Below are 25,250 nucleotides of genomic sequence, written 5' to 3'. Positions count from 1 at the left end.
GAAGGAAGGAAGGAAGGAAGGAAGGAAGGAAGGAAGGAAGGAAGGAAGTAAGGAAGGAAGGAAGGAAGGAAGGAAGGAAGGAAGGAAGGAAGAAGAGCTTTAGGGAAGAGAGTTTATAACATATGTATGCATGCATGTATGTATGTATGTATTATGTTATATCCCCCAATTAGCATGCAAGATCTTTGAGGACAGAGGATGTCTTAAATTTTGTATGCTTCCCTCAGTGTCTGGCACTTAATGGATACTTAATAAATGCTTATTGCTTGACTGAATCATATTAATGTGTTTGTGCAAAAACTAGATACTGAGTCTCCTTCCTACTCTAAGTGATGCAAATATACCAGGGGATCAAACTAGGATTTACCAAACTCAGGAATGGTAAGTCCTGGTCATAAGAATCACATTGATAAAAAGGAATGAGTGGAAGGGTCACACAGCTAATAAGTGTCTAAGTCTAGATTTAAGCTCTGGTCTTTCTGACTTTTGGTCTAACATTTTATTTGCTATACCACCTGGGTTACTCAAACAATTTATTATCTGAAAAATATGAAAAAGGAGCAGTAACTGTAACTACAATCATTCTTTGACAGGAGGCCCTACAGATTTAGGTAGTAAAACCTGGGAGGTGATAGCTTCTAAGATAATATTAGATCCCAAACTCTTCAGTGTGAAATCCATTAGCATTAAGCAGACAATCAGTCAATCAATAAACAAACATTTATAAAGTGCCTGCTATGTACCAGCCAGGATCAAATGACTCTTATTAGGGGTCTAAAACACAGGTTTTAACAAAAGCTATTGCAACTTGAGGCCTTGAGCAGGTACAGCATGGTGAGCTGAAATGGGCCAGAGCCAATGCCATAATTTCCATAACTCATGGAAACATTGCTCCCAGAACACTGCCTACACATTCCTCACCTGCATACCTCTGCTCATCCTGACCTCTCCCCCAGAATTCCCAAGCCCCTCTATCTCCATTTAATAAAATCCTAACATTGTTTAGGTCAGGAGAAGTCCTGCCTACCGTGATTTAGAATTAGAAAGGGTTTTTCAAGTCATCTGTACAGTGGTGTCAAATTCAAAAACAGAGTGCATATTGATTTAGAAAGCCACAAATTAACATTATCCATGTTTTATTGGATTTTCATTTACTTTGTTAAACATTCCCCAATTACTCTTTAATCTGGTTAAGCAGCATTGTTGGCCACAGATTGACACTCTTATTTTATAAATGAAGGAAATTAGAAATAGAGAGGTGAAGTAACTTGTCCAATGTCACAAACCAAGTAAGCTTCAGAAATGGGATTTGAACCCAAATCCCATGCCTCTAAATCTAAACTCTTTTACTTTGCTCAATGAGGGCAGATAGGTGGTACAGTGGATAGAGCACTGGGATTGCAATCAAGAAGACTCGTCTTTCTGAAATCAAATCTGGTCTAGCTTACTAGCACCTACTACACTTAGTAGCTATGTGACCCTGGGCAAGTCACTTAACCCTGTTTGCCTCAGTTTTTTCATCTGTAAAATGAGCTGGAGAAAGGAATGGCAAACATCTCCAGTATCTTTGCTAAGAAAACCCCAAAATGGGGGTGGCTAGGTGATGCAGTGAATAGAGCACCGGCCCTGGAATAGGAGGACCTGAGTTCACATCCTGCCTCAGACACTTAACACAAAAACTAGCCATGTGACCTTGAGCAAGTCATTTAACCCCAATTGCCCTCCAAAAAGCAAACAAACAAATAAACAAAAAAAATAAAACATCAAAATGGGGTCATGGAGAGTTGGGCAAGACTGAAAAATGATTTAACATCACAACACAATGACCCAGGGTACTTTAACTATGGCGAATGATTGCAACAGGCTTTGCCCTGAGCCTTCAAGATGCTCATACTGCTGGCTTTTAAATCAACAGCAGTCACTGGGGCATGTGCGATCACTAAGGCTGCAAAGAACCGTTGAGATCATGTGATCCAATTTTCCAGGTGAAGAAATGCATGTCCAGAGCAGGAGAAATGATTCTCCAAGGTTACATTGCATAGGACTATCAGGGCACCAGACTTCAAGTCTCCTGTCTTCTAGTCACATGCTCTTTCCAGTACACAATGCTAATTCCTTTTTATTGATTTCTTCCCTCAAATTAATTAAAAGTGAGAGTGAGAGAGAATATGCTTATCACAGGAAATCCACAGGTGGCACGCTTGTTAATTTCAGAGGCATTCTCCTTTCCTCTTTCAAACCTAGTCCAAGGGAAGCGAGTGCCCCTGGGGAGGGGACAAATTAAGAGTGAAGGGTTAGACTGGCACAAAATACTGCCTGTCTCACTGATCTGCACTGAACCCTGACTGTACCCAGAGACAGAAACCAAAGAGCGTAAATGCAAGGTACTCTAAATGCTAATTTCACAATTTAGGCATCTGACCTTTAGCGGAAGAAGTTAAAGAGCCGGACAATTTGCTGTATGCCGTGATTTTTACTCCATGAAAAAAATTCTTATTAAACATTTGTTCAACTCCACAATTTACTAGGGCTGATACTCCTGGCAGGTGGAAATGACACCTGGGGTTGGCATTACACACCAGTCCATAAGGAGGAGAGTAATACAAGGGAGGATAGAAAAGCAGGGGGAAAAAATTGGTAGGAGGAGGAAAAGTTGTATGGAAGGCTGGACTTCTGAAGGTTCAGGGAAAATGGGAGGGAGGGATTATGGTCAGTTTATAGAATCACACAATCTCACCACTGGAATGAATCTCAGAGACCACCAAATCCAACCCCTACTTGCACAGGGATCTCCTCTATAGAGTTCCCATCAAGTGGTCATCCAGTCTCTGCTTGGATACCCCTAGTGATGGGGACCTCAGCCCATTCGGCCATTATATTTCTGGATGACTTTGTCAAGAAAATTCTCCTTATATTGAGTCTTCTCATCTGCCACTTTGCCTGCAGTTGTGTACCCAGGAGTCCTCCCTCTTCCAGATGACAGCTCCCCAAATACCTGGAGACAACTATCAGGCTCTTCCTAGGTCTTTTCCTCTGTAGGTTAAACAAGCTGATCCCCTCCAAAGATGCTCATCTTTTGTGACCTCTAATTGCACCACTTACTTGGTGGCATGCACTCTCCTAGATGCTTTGTAATTTGTCATTGTCCTTCCTCAAATGTGGCATATAGAAATGAAGAGAGTCCCCCAATGTGGTCTGACCAGTGGGAATGGGAATTTAAAGATCTTTCCTGCCCCTTAATAGACCTGGGGGGAGTTTGAAGACCTCCCCTGCTTTGAAAGTAAACTCTGCCCCCTAATAGGCTGAACATAATCACAAAGAGCCTGTGATGGAGGGAATCTAGTGAAGGGTGGAGCAGAGCCCACAGGAAGCTGGTTCAGAGTTAGCCAGATGGTGGGGAACAGAGAAGCTCAGGCAAGGAGACAGAGAAGTTTATGAGTAAATGTTGATCTTGTATTGGTTTGTGAGAAGGCTGAAGGATGGCATGGCTCTTAGTGTTATTATGGCTTCTGAATATCTTTGGTACAAAGTTGGAATCAGCTTACTGGTTTTGGGATTTGGTTTTCTGGTGTCTAAATAAATCCTTCAGTTCTATCCTCTATTTGGAGAATATGATATATTTTGCTATCAAACGTCATGCCATACTTATAGTCACAGTCTTTATAATGATCATGGGCACTATAAATATTGCAATGGCCCTACACCAGAGCAGAGTATAACAGCCTCACCACTTCTTTCATCTGGGTTACTATGCCTCTCTTGGTGCAGCCCAACAAAGTCTTAGCTTTTTCAGCTGCCATTTTGTACTCTCAACTTCTACTGAATTTGCAATCCACTAAAACCTTCGAGATTCCTTTCACAAAAGCTATTGTTTGTCCATAGTCTCCAAGTCTATGTTTGTGGATCTTTTTTTTTTTAACCTAAATATAAAACCTTATATGTATCTCTTTTTAATTGTATAGTAGATATTCTGCCTTGGAGTCAGGAAATTTTGGGTTCAAATTCAACTTCTACCACAGGCTACTTGTGTGACTCTGGGTCTCATGCCTCCAGGAAATTCACTAAAACTGTTAGTTGTAGAGTATGTGCTGACCTGCATTGAAAAAGGGAATTTCCTCATCTGAGAGTTGCCTATGACAATAAAATCACAAGTACAGTCCCTAGTGCTGTCTCGTCTGTGTCTGCTCTAGACGGGGTTGATCCTGATTTCTGAGCCTTGGTCTAAGGCACACAACATAGCACACAATAAGATGAGGTTCCAGGGGTACAGTTTTAGGAAAACATTAAGGGATGGCCAGAGTTACACATCAGCCCAAAGGTGGGGGCTGGGATTCTCTTGCATCAACAGTACCACTTCTTTTTAGAAATCAAAGCATAGTGATAAGTTCCATCCCACTTATTTCAGCTCTTATGAAACATTCTTGTAGTTAAAGTCTTTGTACTCATGAATTCTTTCATCTCCTCTGATTTCTTGTACTTTGCTTCTAGTTTCTTTGAATATGCATGCAACTTGCAAGCTCAAGAGCTGAGGCTTGCTCCTCAATTAAAGCAATCTGATCCAGATAAGGCTGAAGGGCTGCATATTTCTGGTTTTAGTCCTTTAGTTTTCTACATAAGCTTACTGCAATATCTTTCACTTCTAGATACTTCAAGCTAGTCAGTTTGTTCACATTTTCCAGAAGTTTCTAGTCTTCACCAATGGCTATCAGCTCTCCCGTCAGGTACATGGCCATTTTGGAGAACACGTCCTGGTCAAGTCCTATGATGTCCACCTCAGTGGACTCCTTGGCCTCCTCAGCTGTCTCCACCTTGGCATCATCTAGGCTGGGGAAGAGAGGAAAGAGAAAGGATGAAGGGAAAGATGAGGATGGGGAAGGAGGGGGATAGAGAAGGAAGAGGAGGGGAATGAGGGAAAGGGAGAAGGAACAGGAGAAAAGGGGAAGGGTGAAGAATTGGAGGAGAGTTCTTAAATATTATTTGACCATAGTTCTAAGAACACTAGCTATAGTTAAAGGTCAAGAAAAAAGTAATCATATAAACAATGACAACAAAGAGAAAAAAGCATTCCTTTCTTTTGTAGATAACAGGATGCTGTATCTAATAAAATATAGAAAATCAGCAAAGAAACTAATTAATATGGTTATATTACTAGTTCCAACCAGATAATAAGATGTAGAATAAACCCACAACCCACAAAAATCATAAATATTTCTATATAAAACTAACAGAACCCAGAAAAATAATTATAAGAGAAATTTCATTCAAATTAACTACAAAATGCATAAAATACATGAGCAGTAAAGCACCAAGGCAAATCAAGTAAACAAGCATTCATTAAATGCTTGCCATATGCCAGACACTGTGATAAGCTCTCGTAATACAAATCCAAGTAAAAAGGACAGTCCCTGACATCAAGGAGCTTATATTCTGATGGAAAAGACAACACATTAAAATACCTGAAAAAGTGTGGAGGGGAGGGAAGAAGTTACCCTGACTGGGATATGGTGACACATCTGGAGAATCAGGGAGGGTGACACACAACAGATTTGTATAAAGACAATTCCAAGATTAAATAATTAGAGAAATATTCACCACTTGTGGAAATATAATTAAAATGACACTACTATTTCAATTAATTTACAGGTTTATTGTCATATAAATCAAATTACTAAGGGAGTAGGTTTTTTAATTAGACAATAAAATAATGACAAAATTCATTCAGAAGAACAGAAAATACATGGAATTTCAATGGATATAATAAGTAAAATACAAATAAAGGGTGCATGGCATTACCAGAACTCAAACTTTACATGCATTACTATGTAATAGTCAACAAAACTATTTAATATTAGTTCAAAATAGAAAAGTAGATAGTGGAACAGACTAGATAAGTTAATAATCAGAAGCAATTGTACACATGAGCCCAGCATTTTATTTACACAAGAACAGAAAATATTGGGGGTACATTCCCTTTTTGATAAGAAGGGAGAAGTAGAAATCGGTTTGGCAAAATTCAAGTATAGACCACCTTCTTATATCATATACCACCATAAATTCAAAATGAACATGAAACCTGAATAGAGAAGGTCACACCAAAAAAAATTTATTTTAATAAAATTAGAATAGAATAGAATGAAAATATGAGCAGTTAGATGGCTCAGTGAATAGAGCACTGGGCCTGGAGTCAAAAAGGCATGAGTTCAAATCCAGCCTCAGACACTTACTAGTTGTCTAACCCTGATATTTAAACTTTTGCTTGCCTCAAAACCCCAGAGAAGGAAATTTGCAAATCATTCCAGTATTTTTGCCAAGAAAACACCAATGACAGTATGATCCATAGGGTCACAAAGAGTCAAACACTACTGAACGACTAAACAACAGGTACTTTTTACAACTATAGATAGAAGGAGAATAATTCAATAAAAAGAAAAATCATAAGCATGAACAACAATTTTAACTATATAAAACTTGGAAGTTTTTCCATTAATAAAATCAATCATACAATACAATATATATTTATTAAGTGCCTGCTATGTGCCAGGGTCTGGAATAAGGGCTGGGGATACAAAAATGATGATAAAATTAAAAGAGAAACAGTAAGGTGATAAAAATATTTGCATCAAATATCAGAGAAAAGTGTTTACTCTCCACAATATGTAAGGAATTGACACACATATAATGTACAGTAGTAAATTCTTAATATAAGGAATTCAGAGAAATATGGGAAGGTTTGTATAAATTGATACAAAGTGAAGTAAGCAGAACTAAGAGACCAACATATAAAATGACTAAAATAATATAAATGAATCGATCACTAAAAGCAAGTTAAACTCAGACCAATGAGAAAAAAAAATAAAGGATCATAAGAAGAGGGAATGAAACATTTTCCTCCTCGTGACAGAAAGGCAGGTTCTACTAGGGTGCCATATTATATACACTATAAAATGTAGTCATTATATTAATTATTTTTCGTTAATTGTTTTTGCTTTGCTGTAAGGGAGGGTTAAATCTGAAAAGGATACTGGGGACTAAGGATTAAAATGATACAAAAACAAAGGAATCAAAAAGTATATTTTAAGGAGATTAAAAAAAAAAAGAAATACCCCCAATTCATCCATCCTCTGGTAACTTAGTATGGTCAGCTCAATGGTATTACCCTTATCCACAACTTAAATAATAAGAAAAATGAGGACGATAGCCCAGCATCAACTAAGACAAATAGGACCATTATAGCAACATACTCTTAGATGAATTGGTCCATTTGGAGCCAGTAAGATCGATACAAACCCACTGTATAAAGTCTTTAGATACCTGGATTTATCTTCTTAAAAACGAAATCACTTTTGTTCATTGCAGAGGGTAAAAGGACAAAGATCGTTTCTTAATTCTCTAGATGTTTTTAAGATATATTTGAAGAGAGTGATCTCAGGAAAAAAAGGAGACTTCCAAAGCTGAGATGAATAAACCCGTTTTAACCCCCTTTTGTGGACCAGAGAAGATAGCATAAAACAATAATAATGGTTTATTATCATTATTTAACACATTATAACTAGAAAACATTTAACATGCACTATCTCTTTTTATCTTTGGATCATCCCTATCAGGTAGGGAAAGGATTCCCATTTTGCAAATGAGGGAAGTGAGGTACATAGCTGTTACACAACTTGATAGGAAGTAAGAGAACTGGGGTTCCAAAATTGGTCTTCTGGCTCAAAGTTCTCCACCTATAGTCATTGCAATTAGCATCTGAAATTACATGAATTAGGAAGGAGAAATCTCTGGCGCAGGAAAGACAGAGCCCTTTTAGGGCACATGGGAAGCTCCCCAAATAATGCTGAATAAGTGGCTGCCATAGTATAATGGACCATACTGCTCAACAAAAATTAGTATACACTATTCCTAGTGAACATTCCTATTAAGGAGGAATAACGATGTCACTGGCTAATATATCTTCAGAAATTACACTTTGGTTTGTCTCTGTCAGTTTCTCAATGGAAGATGGAGAGGGCATAAACAGCTTTCACAAAACTGTATTTCTTCTGCTTCCCTTAGTCATTCGTTACATTTGTGGCTCCCAGCCATTCAACATGTCAAACTGCCTAGGAAAAGCCCAGAGTCAGACCAAGGACCCATTCCTAGGAAGACAAGCACAAGGAAATGCTTACAGGAATTAAGTATCTTTGCTTTCACACTTGGTCCTATCTTGGACAAATGTCAAGCCAACTTAGTTTTCCAAACAGAGAAACTCTAAACAACACAACGTGGGAGCAATAAAGTTATAATAAACCCATGTGAACTTGGGCTGCATGAAATGCAACTTTTCATCCAGGAATAAGTAAGTGAGTGTGTTTTTTCCAGATCAAATCACCCTGGGAGCGCTTTTAAGGAAGGACACTGTTCATCTTGAGAATATTCAGAAAAAGATTACCAATATAGAGAAGAGCCTTGAGTTGGACTGGTTGAAGGAACTGGGAATGTTCAGCATGGAGAAGAGAAGACTTTGGGGTGACATGATAGCGTTATTCGAGTATTTGAAAATCTGAAAAAGGAATTACTTTGGTTCTGTTTGGCCACAGAGGACTATACCAGAAACAATGGATCAAAAGCATTTATGAAGGACCTATTATATGCCAGGCACTGTGCTAAGTGCAGGGAAAATAAAGGCAAAAACATTGGAAAAAAAACCCAATCCCTGACCTCAAGGGGGTTCACAATCTAATGGGGGAAACAACATGCAAACAACTATGCATACAAAAGATAGAGAGTAAACTGGAATTCATCTAAAAAGGAAGGCACTAGAATGAAAGGGGATGAAGAAACACCTCTTGCAGAAGGTGAGCTGAGTCTTGAGAGAAGCCAGGGAATCCAGAAGACAAAAATGAGAGATTCTACAATTTTGTGACTTTCAGTAGGCAACATGGAATTTATGTGAGTTAGCATATACTACTTTCCAATGAAAGGGAAATCATGATCAGGAAAGTTGTGCTCATGATCCTATGTTGTTGTTCAGTCATTTAGGTCTTTTCCAACTCTTCGTGATCCCATTTGGGGTTTTCTTGGCAGAGATACTGGAATAGTTTGCCATTTCTTTCTCCAGCTCATTTTATAGATGAGGAACTGGGATAAACAGGGTTAAGTGACTTGACCAGAATCACACAGCCAGTAAGTGTCTGAAGCCAGATTTGAACTCAGGAAGGTGAGTCTTTCTAATTTCAGGCACAATGTTCTATCTACTATGCCACCTCTCATGTGGTGTGACTTTGACAGAACCATTTCATCCCTTTTGGATTTCATTATAAAGCTCCTCATTTTAAATGAGTCAATTGTACTAGGTTTTCTCCAATTTCCTTTCCCACTCTAAAATCTTACCAACCTAATTACATTTGGCATTTTAATAAAACATGAATAAGCAAAAAGCAATTCCTCTATAACCTAGAGCATTAGAGATTGGCTGGGGGCACTTTGAGGTTAACTGACTTTTCCTGTGGTTTCACAGTTAGTATGAGTCAGAGGTAGAACTTGAACCCAGGTTTTCCTAACTGTAAGGCCAGCTGTATATCTACTATGGCACAATGCCTCTCATAGCATCAACAAAAAGTGGTCACCTAGCCTTTTATTTAAGGTGCCTAACATGGTTGCCTTGAATATACTAGGAACTTAATTAAATTTTTTTAATTAAATGAAATGATAGGGAGCCAAACACCTCCCAGGACAATCTATTCCACAACTGGACAGTTGTTAGAAAGTTTTTCTTACACTGAAATGTGCATTTTTATAACTTCTGTCCACTGCTCCTAGTTCTATCCTCTGGGATCAAGCAGAAGACAAATCTTTCTTCCACTTGTTTCAAATATGTAAACCTTAATGATCATGCTAGTCTTAGCTAAGCTAAAAATCCCCACTTCCTTCAAACCATGCTATATGGCATGACCTTAAGTCCCTTCATCATCCTAGTTCTCTCCTTTTGGATGCTCTCTAGTTCATCAATGACCTTCCTATAATGTGATGCCCAGAACTGAACATCATACTTCAGTCCCCTGCCAATCCTGGTGTAATGCCAAGCAAAGGCAACTTCCCAAGGTTCAAAATACTGGCATAGCAACTCTTCGTTTTATTCAGTGACAAATTAAGAACAGAGAAAATCAAAATACAGCATAATTCAAAATACAGCATTCACCAAGTATAATTCAATAATTTCCAAGTACTACTCCACCCCTGGAAAGTACATTCATTTAGTCAATCCCAAAAACCCTCTTCTCAAATGGAGATCAGTTCCCAATCATAAAAAAGTACATTCATTTGGTCAGTCACAGAGCACAAAAAAAGTCAAAAGTTTCCCACCCCTAGATCACAACTGAATTACAATTATCATCAATTAACCCCAAGCACCTTCTCAAAAGGGGCAGTAGAGAGCACAAAGGCCATCTATCCCTGAGTTACAACAAGGTTGTAACTCAGCATTTAATACCGAAAGAGAGGTCTTTTCTTCATCTTGACCCAAAGCAAAACCACAAAATACATTGCCAGTGTCCTCATTAATTCATTCTCTGTCTGCAGAACAGTCTCTGGAGCTCTGAACCAGGGAGGTTCCAACAGCAAGGTTCCAGAACCTCTGCAACAACAGCACTGACCTTCACCCATGGACAAATCTAGCAAAACAACATCAAAACAGATAGACAAAGTACCGGCATCACAGCCATGTCTCCTCAGTCCTTGAGAGTTCTGGGTGGCAGCTCTCAAAAGTCCTGGGCAACTCGAACTGGCCCTCAGCAATCCTCTCTCTCTCTCTGCCTCCACAATGCTGCTTCCAAAAAATTCTTCTGCCTCTCTTCCTCTGCTTGTGCCTCTCTAAATCCACGGCACCAGCGACTCCCGGTTCAGCCCTTTCTTTTCACGTCAACAAGTCCATCCCACAAGTGGGATTCACAAGCTCTGGGTTTTAACACTCAACCCAAAAACCAAGCCCAATACAGGCGTATCTTTAAATTCCATTACTTTCATACCTGGACACCTTTCTATAAATACCCTTTGGTTTGTCAATGGCATCCATAATGACTTTAGGGTCATGGATGGGGAGGTAGTATGTAGACACCTACTCACTGTTTGGATTGACTCATTTACTTCAACCTGCCCTTACACGTTTACTGCTATGACTATACTCAGGGTGCTAGGGGGTGACCCTGTCGAGGGTAAATACCCTTCCCCTACTCACTGCTACAGTTCTTGAGCCCCCCCAATATATTTCATGTTTCAACAACCAGCCACTTAGTAACACACCCACATAATGCAGGGTATTTTTACAACCATCCACTCATAGTAACGTGACCCTTAAATCTTAAATATAGCCATTTATTTAACAATAAGGCAAAAGAAATAACAGCAACATCATAAATACATGCAAATGTATAAATAATAAAATATATTGCTATCCACACATAAAGCTGGATCACACTCTTCCATCAATGAATTTAATCTCCATGATGAAAAATGGAACACCCTGGAAGAGACACACATTAAGGAGTCAAACCTATGTGCTTAGAGTATTCACAATTCTAAATCACAGATGTTGATACTGTTCCTAGGCTCAGGAACACCTTGCCACACTGTTTCTCCGCTTACTGTTTACCCATCCTCATAGCTCTTCAGCAGGGCAAATCCTCATTACTCAAAAACTGCGTTTACAAGTTCGTCCAGCTTACAATTATTTTTAAATGGGTGTTCAGAAAGTGTTACCTCTTAATATGACTATAGCAGGTCCCTTTAAAGCCATAGAAGTGCAAAGCTCATCAGATTCACTATCTCTGAGCTATTCGGACCAGACCAGCAAGTTATTCATTTAACACGGATGCTTCATTGTACAGTCAAATAGAGTTCACAGTGATACAACACAAGTTAACTCTTTGAGCTAGGCAACCAGCCAACTCGCCAGGACATAAAGCATTTCAGAGTGCCTTTTGCTTTTCCTTCTCTGAGCAGAGCTAGCAGCAGAGAGCAAAAGACACTTAGGAGAAGCTTCACCTCTCTTCATTTCTAGGCAGAGATGAAGGGCATTCAATGTCACTGAAGATATTGGTCAATTAAATCAATTCTCTCTCCCACCAATGAGTAATGACTCAGGAAAAGTATTCTGTCTTCTAGCTGCCACAGTAGCTCTTAAAAAGATTGTCAGCACCACCCCCATGATATATCTTTACTTCTACCCCCAATTTATATATCAAGATCCTACATAAGGTTCTTCTCTCGGGCTCTTCCTCCCAGTTCCTATACCTAGCATTGTGCTGGTAAACGTTTAACAACCAACTCTTGGGGAGGGGGTGATCATACATATGACACACTTTTTTTTAAGTTTGAGTTTCATTATTAAGATTTTCTCCATTACTTTCTTAAATATAGAAAATGAAGAAAATAATAAATCCAGGTCTGATTCATAGCATTTGTCAATGTCCAAGGTGCAAATGTTCACATTGAAAATTTAAGCCTTGGGGTGGCCAGGTGGTGCAATGAGTAAGAGCGCCAGCCCTTGCGTCGGGAGACCCGGGATCAGTTCCGGCCTCAGATACTTGGCACCCACACAAAATAACTGGCTGTGTAACCTTGAACAAGTTATTTAACACCAATTGCTTAAAAAAAAAAAAAGAAAAAAAATTTAAGTCTCATGAGCCAGTTTGAGCTGGCCCCAGTACAACCCTGCCTATACCTTTCATGACTTAAACGAGAATTTCATGACTCTCAGTGGCTCTTCTTTTGCTTAAAAGGTAACAGCTCCCTAAATTTCTTTTGAAATCAAATCATTTTTAATAATGTCTCAGTCTCCAAATGTTTATATGATTCCTCACTTGTGTTCGTTTCTCACTTTTTAGTCATAAAACATTTATAGGCAATGAGCTAAGGTAGCATAATTCCCTCCAGCAATAAGATCCCAGCATGGCCCTCCTGCTTCTTTGTGTACTTGAAACTGTTTTTTTACACTCATGTTTCTTTGCTTAATACTAAATAAAAATTATTTCTCTTACCCTTTAAAATATCCAACTGTATGCGCAAGTGATGTATCATTCAACATTGTTCAGGATGGGATCTGAGTTTTGAAATTTGTGCCATGGTTAATTTTTGTGTCCATGACTGCGCAAATCCTATCTGAAAACTATTTCTTCATATACATATATTAGAAATTTTCACTCAAACAAAATTCTTTTTTCATGCATTTTAAGTATTAAATGTTCACCTCTAACTGTGGCAACATTTTACACACTTTGGCCATCACTAAACTGTTACATTTAAAAAGGGCCCTAATAGGCAAGTCTATCTTACTCTAACCTGAAGTATCCAAAACTGAAGGTAATATTTCATCAGAGGTGGTCTTACCAGGGCAGAGTGGAGTACAAGATGGCCTTTCTCTTTATAAGCATTCAGTGGAATTCAGGAAGCTTCCTCTTGAGTCTCAGAACTAATTGCTAGTTCTATCCTTTATTGAAAAAGCCACTAATGAAAAAGGAATCTGGGAAGATGCCAGAGCGGGTCAGAAAATTCCAAGCTCTCAAGATTTTCCCCCACAAAAGAGTTAAAATAAGCACCTTAGGGTGAACAAAATGTGGGTGGAGATATTTAAGAACAGAGACACAATTGGAGTCTTCCTGGGACAATTTGAGATGATCTGAAGAAAAATCCCAGCATGAGCTTTGGTCTCCATGAGTGTAACCACCTTCAGGCTAGGGTCTGCTTCAATAACAAGCAGCAAGCCCTGGGGATGGTTGGTTTGAGAGGCTGCCTCCACTCCAGTCACAGGAACTCTTGCCCCAGGAATAGTGAGGGGAGTTGGGCATCTGAGCCCAGAAGATATGGAAGACATAGGGAACCTCTACTGACCAGCAACGCCAGACCCAGCTGTGCTGCAAAGAGCGGCAGGGGCAAGAAGTAGCCAGTACACGCCGGGTGAGTACAGAAGCAGAGGGGCAGAAAGTGCCTAGCTGTGGGCACTTACAGTTTGGAGGTTTGACTTTGGTTTTAGACTAGAGGGGAGAATTGAAGATCTGAGGCAAGAGACATCATTTCTCATGCCCCAGGGCAAGAGATGATTACAAAAATTAAGCTCTCGCCACAAAACAATGCACAGGCAAAACAGAAAGAGTCCAACCATAGAAGCTACTATGGTGTGATGGTAATGGGAATTTGAAGATCTTCCCTATCCCTTAATAAGCCTAAGGGAATTTGAAGATCTTGCCTGCTTTGAAGATATATCCTGTATCCTAATAGGCTGAATGTAATCACATGGAGCCTGTGGTGGGAGAAGTTTGCTGAAGGATGGAGCAGAGGCCAAAGGAAGCCAGGAGTCAGAGCAGCTAGACATGGTGGGAGGAGAGGACGCATCCAAGGGAGACAGTTAGGCTTGTGAGTAAAGGTTGGTGTTTGCTGCCTGCTGTGACAGCTAGGCTTGTGTTGGTTTGTGGGAAGGCTCAAGGATGGTGTGCCTCTCTGCTACGTTTTGGTGCATTAACTTCTGTGTTGTTGTGATAGATTTGGTTTCCTGGTGTTAAGATTTGGTTTTTGGGTGTCAGAATAAATGTTTTGCTTCTGTCTTCTATATAGAGAGTCTGTCATATTTTGTGATTGAGCACTATGCAGGCAAATTTATAGTGAGAGTTGGTGCTGTCATTATTCCATTAGTGTTACATATGGGAATAGAGATGACTAGGGTTCATCTTCAAAGGAGGATATTGAAGTAAAGAAACCCCCAAAGAGTAATGTCAAATGGACACTTGCCCAAAAAGCATTCATAGAAGATCTTTAAAAAAGACTTTTAAAATCAAATAACAGATATGAAGGAAAAGCTTTAAAAAAAAGAATAATCCAAGAAAAACAAGAAGTGTGTGAAAGTCAACCAATTAAAAAAGGAGATCTAGAATCTTAAGGAAGAAAATGGCACCTTAAAAATTAGAACAGGGCAAAATGAAGTCAGTGAAATTATAAGAGATCAAGAAATAATTAAACAAAATATGAATAATGAAAAATAGAAGAGAAAGTGAAACAACTTATAAAAACAACAGATTTGGAGAATAGATCAAGAAGAGAAAATATAAAAATTATTGGACTAACTGAAAGTTATGATCAAAAAAAGAATATTGATACAATACTACAAGAAGTAATTAAAGAAATTTGTCCTGAAGCCTTAGAATAAAGGAGGAAAGTAGAAAGAAAAAAAATCCACCAATCACCACTCAAAAGAGATCCTATGAGGAAAACTTATCATATGAGGAATATCATAGTCAAATTTTGAAATTCCCCCCCCCCAGGTAAAAAATATTAATAGCATCACGATTAAAACAATTTAAATACAATGTTGCCACAATTAGAATTACACAAGACCTAGCAGTAGAGACATTAAAAGACCACAGGTCTTGGAAAACAACCTATCAAAGAGCAAAAGAATTGGAACTCTGGCCAAAAATATCATATCCTGCAAAGTTAAGTATTATACAGGATGAAAAAAAAATGGACATTTGATAAACTCACAGACTTCCAAGACTTTGTTTAAGAAATTCCTGAACTCACTAGAAGATTTGGCATACAAGAACCAAGAGAAATATAAGGCACATAACAAAGACCAATTATAAGGGATCCATAAGGACATAGTGTTTACTTTTTATATATGTAAAATGTATGTCTGAGATTGTTATTAGTAATTGGGTAGCTCATAAGAAAGGTTGGAATAAACCTGAGTATGATATGAATTTTAAAAGTAAAACCATTTAGGAATAGCTAAAAAGAGTAATTATTTTATATAAATAAGGTACAAGAGGAAGAATTGATACAGAGGGATTAGATGGGGGAGGGAGGCTGGTAGTTCTGGTGCTTTCATCAGGAATGGGTTTAAGAGGGAACAATACATATATATTTGAAGAGTATAAAAGTCTTCTAAATTCAGAAGGAATAAACTGGTAGGGTCATAGGGAGGGGGGAGAGGACAAGGGAGGGATTTTTAGAGGATAGGGATTAGGTAAAAGTGGAGTACAGAAGGGTGGTTAGATTTCTGGGAATGGACAGATAGAGGAGGGATCCTTGAAAGGGGGTAGGCAAGTAATAGGAGAGCAAGGTAGTGGGTAGAAGTGAAGTAGAGGAGGCAGGAGAGATAAGAAACAAGACATATGCACAAACATAAAAACAAAGATCAGGAGTAGAATGTTTGGAAAAGTTTATGTCTATATATGTTTGTATATATGTTTATGTGTATGTATACATCTATAGCTATAGAAAAACATATCTAAACTTTCTTGTAGCCTTCTGGGGGATGAGGGGAGGGAGTGCACAGCAGAGAACAAAAGAAAACGTACAAGGCAGCGAAGAAAAGATGGACAATGCTCAACACAATGAGTATTATTTATCATACAGACTTTCTTGAAATGGAAATGATTACACATTTTTAATCCTCTCTTATATTCGGCTATGCACATAATATGCTTTTCTTTCTTTGTAATTAAGTTCCAATATTTTTTATGATATGTTTTTGTTTCTTTTCTCTATTCTGTATGTGTTCTGACCCTTGATTCTAAAATAAAATTTTTTAAATGTTGGGGCACAGCCAGATGGTGCAGTGAATAGAGCACCGGCCCTGTAGTCAAGAAGACCTGAGTTCAAATCCCACCTCAGACACTTGACATTTACTAGCTGTGTGACCTTGGGCAAGTCACTTAACCCCAATTGCCTTACCTTCCCCCTTAAGAAAAAAAGAAAAAGCCACTAACCAGTTGTTGTTGTTGAGTCATTTTGGTCATGTCCAACTCTTCATGACCCTTTTGGGGGTTTTCTTGGCAAAGATACTGGAGTGGTTTCCCATTTCCTTCTCCATCTCATTTTACAGATGAAGAAACTGAGGCACACAGGGTTAAGTGACTTGCCCAAGGCCACAAAATGGTCATTGGTCCTTCCCTTCCTCTTCTGTGTGACTTTTTTCCATCTTCCAACTTCATGACACAGATTAAGATTATCTTCTGCCCTCACATTATGTTACCCTTTCATTTCTTATTGAATCTCTTCCATTTTTTTCCCTAGAACAACTACAGTTCTCCAGTCTTTTTACCTTTCCTTCTAAGAGTAAGATATAATTGCTGAAACTAAAATTCTAATATTTCTGTCACTAATTGCTGCTAACAAACATAGCAGAATTTTAAAAGGTTGTTTGTTGTTCCAAGGGATCTGTCATCAGCATCTGCTTAACAAGATCACAGATTAAGAAAATTCAGAAATCATCTAATGCAACAACCTCATTTTACAGATAAGGAAACTGAGGCCCATAAAGTTTAAGTGACTGCTGGATTTTTGTTTCTCAAAGTTATACTTGAGACTAAGGAAATTCTCCTTTGAAACTGTTTTGCTTTACCTTTGGCATTTACATACATGGTTCAGAGACTAGAGTGTAGGAATATACATTTGGTGGCAGAAGAGACCTTAGAGACCATTTAGTCTAAACCTCTCCTGTTACAGATGAGGAAACAGGGGCACCTTTAAGTGACTTATTCAGAGTCACACAAAAAGTAAGAAGCAGATCTAATTCTATATTCAGCACCCTTTCCACTCTATCATGCAAGATGGTGACTGTTATGGGGGGAGTTTATACAATAGGCAATCTTGGGGAAAAGATATCAGTGGGAAAATGAGGCATGGCCACATGAAATAATGTGTTAGACAGAATAACAGACAGACAACATGACAAATAACTCATGCATGCTACCACACAGGGATGTGATGGGAATGAGCCAGTTCATGGATCAAAGACAGAGATTAAGAAACAACAAACCCAATTTGATACTTCTCACTGATTTCATACACACTATAAACCCAAAAGATAAATCTTTAAGCCCCAGTCAAATCCTTGCTAGTAAGAATTTTTAAAAAGAGGTTTTCTTCCAAAAACAAATTAAAAAAAAAACAATCACCTTTGGACATTCAACCATTTCCTGGTTATCTTAGAAAGCAAACAATATGAAAATTGGCATTTGCAAAAAAAGTTCTAAAGGCATTTTGGATTATGTCCTGGTTTCTCCTCTAATAAAACTTAAAAGGAAACCTTATTGGAAAGATAACACATATTTAATTCAACTAAACTCCAATCAAGAATCTCCTATGTACAGAGCACCATGTTGTAAAGTATAAATGACACACCAATACAAGCTAGTGGTAAATGTACAAAACACAATAATACAAAATAACACATTAATACCAAAAAGAGGGTCAAAGTTTTATGTGAAGCCTGAGAGAGCAATGTCATTCGTTAATGTTTGGAAGGGATACTGAAGGCTTTAGAGAGGAAAGAACACTTGCTTTTGGTTTCATCAAATGGGCTGAGGGGATGTAGATGAGAGGATGTGAGTCCCCCCAATTTGCAATCTTGTTAAGTAGTCTCTGATGACAGATCCCTTGGAGCAATAGACTCCAAATAAATGGAAGGTCTTGAACACCAAGCTAAGAAATTTGAACATTATTTTGTGGGCAATAAGGAGTTATTGAAAAGGATTTTTTTTCTCTTTGCACTTTGTTTTTTTGTTTTGTTTTTAATGTTTGCTTAACAATCATAGTGAACAGAGAAGGCTCATAAGACCATCATTATTCATTAAAGGCAATAATCTGATAGTGATATAAAGGGTGTATTGGAAGGGGAAGGGAATGAAAGAAGAAAATCTATCATGAAACTGGTGTGAGGTAGTTGGTCAATCAGTCAATAAACATTTATTAGGTACCTCTTATGTGTAGGGGACTGTGTTAAACACTGGGGATACAAAATAAAGTTAAAAAAAAGTCCCTACTTTCAAGAGGCTCACAGTCTAATGCAGGAGACAACTGTGTTGTGTGTGTGTGTGTGTGTGTGTGTGTGATAATCAATAAAGAGAAGAGGAGAAGCAACTAGGTAGTGCAGTGGATAGAACACCAGCCCTGCATGGAGTCAGGAGGACCTGAGTTCAAATTGACAGCTGCTAGATGTCAACACTTGACACTTGCTAGATGTGTGACCCTGGACAAGTTACTTAACCCCAATTGCTGAGAGAGAGAGAGAGAGATGTCTATATTCACACAGCTAATAAGTGTAAGGGGAAGAGGGTTGAAACCCCCATCTCTTGACTCCACCTCCAAACAGTTCCTATTTTCTCCTATTGTATCTGCTGTTCCATGTTATTATGGCATAATTAAGATAAGTTATATCTCTAAGTTGCTTCTATGTTATCATAGAGAGTAATTGGTGCGATCTAGATAGACTAGAATAAGAAAGGAATGGAAATTGACAGGAGACAGGATCTAACAAGTGAAATTCAGAAATAAAACCTGTGGTCTCAGATGTCTCTCTGTGTAAATACACAAAATCTGAATGTGAATAAGGAAGAATTTGAGGCTCTAATTCACAGAGGCAAATTTGGTTTCATGGGCATCATGAAGGAGACCTGGGAGAACGTAACATGTCCAGGATATGGTTCTGGGAGGGTAGAGGGACAGGGCCTGAACCTGCAATTTCATAGGCATAAGGAACTTCTAGGTGGGGAAACTCATAGTCTTAGGAAGTTTCCTACATCACTGAGAGGCCAAAACCACTTGCCCAATGTTTCACAGACAATATCTGTCAGATCTGAACCCAAGTTTTCCTGACTTGGATACCAGTTCCTTATCTGTTACATCATTCGGCCTCTCTCCTGCAATGGTATGTATACCTTATTCAAATGAGAAAAGATAGATTCCTATATATTAAGAAAATATACTCTAGTGGGGCTAGGTGGCACATTGAATAGATGTGGAGGCAGGAGGACCTGAGTTCAAATCTGGCCTCAGACACTTAACACAAAACTAGCTGTGTGACCTTGGGCAAGTCACTTAACCCCAATTGCACTACCTTCCCTCCTCAAAAAAAAAGCAAAAAAGAAATTTTTTTTAATTAAAAAAAAAAAGAAAAGAAAATATACTCATGCAGGGAAATCCAGGAACCTCGGGGGGAAAGATGATAGGGAATTTTTTGGCAAAGATCATTGGCAGGGAAGGAGCAGGGTCAGGACCAGTAGTTTGCCTGCCTTCTCTACCCCCCACCATACACCACCGTACACCCCACCCCTTCCCCACCCAGCAATGTCCACCAACAACCTGTTGGACCCCCGGTGGCCCAACAAGGTGCTCAGGTACAAGCCACCTGCCCTGGAGAACAACCAGGCCCTGGAGGATCCGATCCCAGACTACATGAACCTTCTGGAAATGACCTTCAGCATGTGTGGCCTTACACTCAGGTTGGAGTGGTGTGCTGGATCACAGTCTACTGTTCCTTCATCGGCTTCACCAGCTCTCGTAGCTCTGAAGACACCAAGGCAATGATGGGCAGCTTCATGCTCCCCATTTCTGCTGTGATCATGTCCTGCCTCCAGAACCCCCAGCCCATGACACCCCTGTGGTAAACACCAATCTCCTAGCTCTTCAGCCTGGATCTCAGGACCTGAGGGCTCTTACTACTGGTTCCTGGGCCAGAATAAAGGAAAAGCCAGAAACTGGTTCATTCCTCACTCCTGTGTTTACCTCCCAGCCTCTACTCCAAATCTGGGGCCTCAGATTGTCAACGGTGGAACATCCCTGCTCTGACCGTACCTCTACTGAAGGATTGCCTGCTATTGGGCCCTGGCCCTGTCAGGGTCCCCCAGCCCCAAACTCCTCTCCAGCCTCCCTGCCCCAGGCCCCTTGGGCAGAAGAAGATCCTGAACCTGCCTGACCACTCCTCTCAGTGTCTGCCCTCCCTCCTGGGCCAGGGTCCTTCCCAGGAGGCCAAAACTGAGGATGGACGCCCCAGGGCCAGGGCAGGCCAGGCTGGGGCTGGGGCTGGGGCTGTGGGGCTCCACTGCTTGTAACTACTTGTAGCAACCAATACAGATGGATGTATAAGAAAAAAAAACATTATTGGCAGCACAAATAGAAGTAATATTACCACTGGAAACCAGTATCATTGAGAAGATCTGAACTTCTACTCAGGAAATACATGAATTCAAGAACCTAATCTGGTACAGGAACATGTTATAGCAGAGCTAAGAGCCTACAGTTTTCTGACATCTGCTAGAGCTCTCTTTCTGTCTTTGTCTCTGTCTGTGCTTCTGTCTTTTTCTCTTTATCTTTGTGTCTGTCTCTGTTTCAGTCTCTGTCTCTTCCTCTCTCAAAGGCATAACAGTTAAAAATTTCTTGACAAGAACTCTATCTTCAAAAGATAGATGAACCAATAAGAGGAATTTCTATTCTAGAACTGATTGTTAACAAGAAAAAAACTTTGTTTAGCAGGAAATTATGGGAAACTTGGGGAAGAGAGACCTACTCCTTCTTCAATCAGGGACACAAAAAGATCTCAGGGATATTCTGTGGGGAAACTCCTTATTAAGAAGATATTATTCCCACCAGCTCTTACTGAATGAAGCTGGAGAAAATCACAAAATCCACTGCCTGGATTCCCTATAAATTGATGTTATGCAATCTCGGAGCCTCAGTGAAACAAAGCAATTTTTTTTACTCCCTCCTAATTGACTCACTGTCCCATTTGCCATGATCAATTTAACAAAACTTTTTTTTTAAAGCAATCAGGGTTAAGTAACTTGCTCAAGGTTACACGGACAGTTATTTCTGGGTGGGTGCTAAGTGTCTGAGCCCGGATTTGATCCCCAGGTCATCCTGACACTGGAGCCAGTGCTCTTACTCGCTGTGCTACCTGCCCGACCCCTTACCACACTTTTTTATCCTTCCCCAAACCCCCATGGCTTTCCTTCCTCCCACCCTCTCAGCTGAGAACCTGCTTTATATTTTATGCTGAAAATTGAAGTCATTTGTCACAAACTTCCTCTTCTCCCCCTCCCCAACTCATGTTTCCCAGATGTCCTCTACATTCAGCCGGGTCCACAAGATGACGTGGCCCTTTCTGCCAAGGTACAGCCCTCTCCATACACAAGTGATCTCCCTCCATCCTGTCTTCTCCAGCAGATTGCCCCTTTTATCAACCTCATCCTCTCCCTTATCTTCAATCTCTCCCCAGAATTCACATCCCACTTTGCTTTGCTCCTCTCTAAAGTACTAACCATATAACGCTATGTCCTAATTACAGTTATTTCCCTGTGACTTATCCTCCTACTAGACTGTCAGCTCCATAAGGACAATGATTATCTAAATGTTGTCTTCTCTCCCAGTCTTAAGCATATAGTAGTCCTTTATAAAACTGAGGAACTGTATTTGTTGGGTTTTATATTTTCTTGCATGGAAATTTCTCACCCATGCCCTACCTTCCTTTTCTAAACAAATTGTTGGCCTACTTCTAGTCAGGGTTTACATCTCCTCCACATTCTGCTGACTCTTGCCTTCTACTCAATATTATTTTTTCCAGTTAACACAAAGTGAACATGTGTTTGGGCCTTTACAATTGCAATAGCCTCGTTTGGCTTCTCCAAGATTGATACCATATTGTTCCTGGCCGCATTATCATGTTACACTATTACCAGCAATCAACTCATTATGTAATTTGTGCAATATTTTTATAAATTTTCTTGAATTACTTTAAATGGTATGACCAGGTTGACCTCTTTTGGTCTTCCCCAAACTTAGGTCTAATTGCCAGTAATATCAAGCAATTTACGCAATTTCCAAGAGTGTGGAATTCCAGCTCCCCTCTGCTGCGTGGGTGAGGCAGTCCTGTCTTTCCCCACAACTTTCTGTTTCTACTGGGCCAAAGGTTTGGGACAATATGTTACAATATAGAATTCAGGAGACATTGATTCTAGTCTCAGTTTTGAAACCCTAACAAGATACTCCCTCTCTCTGTATCTCAGCCTCCTCAGCTGTAAAGAGGTAATAAAAATATTTTCACTACTGGCTTTGCAGGGTCATTCTCCAGGTTAAAAGTGACGACTGTGTTCTCAGGGATCCTCAATGACCAATAACCTTCTCATTGCCAATTCCAATGGTCTGTCCTCAGGCTTTCTCTTCCTTGACCTTTGTGCAGCATGTGACACTGTTAACTGATGTCTCTTACTGGATTCTCTCTCCTCTTTTTGGTTTCTTATACTTTATAGTCCTTTGACATTGTTCCTCACCTTCTTCCCAACTATTTAAAGGAATGGGTTTTTGCTCTTCTCTCTTTCTCTATATAGTCTCTCATAGAACACTTACTCACTCCCGTGGCTTCAAATAGCTCCTCCACACAGACAACTCCCAAAGGAATATGGCACTCATTGTAATAGCTACGGTCCTCCTGGTCTTTCTTCCATTTTTCACTAGATACTAAACAAAGATGAAATCAAGGGGTGAGAAGGTGATTAAAGTTCTCTATGACATAAAGGGAGGAGCTGACTGATTGTGAGAGGATACAAGATGTCAGAAAGTTTAGAAGAAGAAGATGGTGCTTCATATCACTCTCTCTTTCTCTCTCTGCATCTCTGTCTTGATTTTTCTCTGTATGACTGTCTCTTTTTCTTCTGGGTTCAAGACATCAGTGTACACTCAGGATGGGAATTGTTCTTTCAGTTTGACTGGGATACCCTCCCACCCACCCACCAGGTCCCAAGAAATAGCACCAGAAGATGGTGAGGACCCTGAATAACCTAGGAAGGCTTTGGGCCCCATGTGCTGATGATCAGGAGGAATGAGAAGGACACAGAAGGACAGAGAAAATAAGGAGCCAGGGTGGGGAGGAGATTGTCTCCAAGCCTATGTCTATGTCTATGTCTATGTGTGCATCTATGTCTATGTCCCCAGGTGATAAGAAGGAGCTATATCTTGAATTGGAAACATCTGAGTTCTTTTTCTGATCATGGATTCTTTTGGACACTGTGAGTCAAATAATACTTGGGTATGATGCTTATCTCCTACACAGCTTTGCTTACTCTAATGGCAGCCACAGGGAGACTGAACAAGCTGAACTGTGTATTGCTCATTGCTAGGGAGGGAAATGGTTGCCAAAGGGTCTAAGTTTTAAACTACTAGCTTGGGGCCATAGCTATAGATTGTTGAAGCTAACCTAGGCCTAGGAGAAGCATTATGTATTGTTGTTGTTATTGCTGTTGCTCAGTCTTTTCAGTTGCATCCAACCCTTTCTGACCCCATTTGGGGTTTTCTTGGCAAAGAAATTTGAGTGGCTCGCCATTTCTTTCTCCAGTTCATTTTACAGATGAGAAAACTGAGGCAAACAGGGTTAAGTGACTTGCCTGGAGTCACATAGCTAGTAAGTGTTGGGTTCTAGATTTGAACTCAGGAAAATTAGTCTTCTTGACTCCTGACCTGGCACTCTATCCCCTGTCATCTAGCTGCCCTATGTATTTTTATTATGTATTATGTTATTCCTTTATTAATTCTGAGCTGAGTAAAACATAATATATGGTATTGAAGAACGTCTTTCCATTTGGCTGGGTGGTCAACATTCTTACTCTTAGGCTCCATGACTAGGCTTAGGAAAATAGGAGGCAAGGTTTTGGTAGGTAGAGGCTCAGGAATTATTCTAATTGGAGCCACATCAATCATACCCTTAAGACTTCGGAGGTAATCATAGCCACTCACCAAGAGGCAGTGGAGGCAAGGAGGGTGGGGAAACAGAAGATCTCCTAGAGAGTTAGACACTTCTCTAGCATTCTTTCTGGAACTCGGGTAGAACACATAATTCCAGGTATTTTTGACTCTCCCCTTTCCCTCATCCAATTACCACAACATCTTGAAAATGTAAGCCCAAGGAAATCTCACATCCTTGTCTTCCCCTCTTTCCCCTCTAGTAGAGACACCCATTACTACTGTGTTATTAGATCCTCCTGTCAGGCCTTCTGCTCTACCTTATCACTCCATCAAATTCAACCTTCAAATTTCTGTCACATTTTGGGCATAGAGTTCAAGGTTTCATCCTTTGCTCAAAACCCTCCAATGAATTTTCACTGTGCTTTTAGTAAATTTCAGACTTCCTATTCTGGCATCTAAGGCCTTCCACACACCGTGTTATATGAGGCAGCTAGGTGAGCACAGTATTTATAGTCCTGGACCTTGAGTCAGGAGATGAGTTCAAATCCATTCCCAGACTCTTTTTTTTTTTTAAAGCAATCGGGGTTAAGTAACTTGCTCAAGGTTACACGGCCAGTTATTTCTGGGTGTAGTGCTGAGTATCTGAGCCCGGATTTGATCCAGGTCATCCCAACACTGGAGCCGGTGCTCTTACTCGCTGAGCCACCTGGCTGCCCCAATTCCCAGACTCTTACTAGCTATGAGACCTTGGGCAAGTCACTCAACCT

This window comes from Petaurus breviceps, unplaced genomic scaffold (genome assembly GCF_028583685.1).
Source record: "Petaurus breviceps papuanus isolate PSGF00001 unplaced genomic scaffold, PetGlider_PUasm1.0 90823, whole genome shotgun sequence".
NCBI classification, from domain to species: Eukaryota; Metazoa; Chordata; class Mammalia; order Diprotodontia; family Petauridae; genus Petaurus; species Petaurus breviceps.
This window is presented reverse-complemented; position numbering follows the sequence as displayed.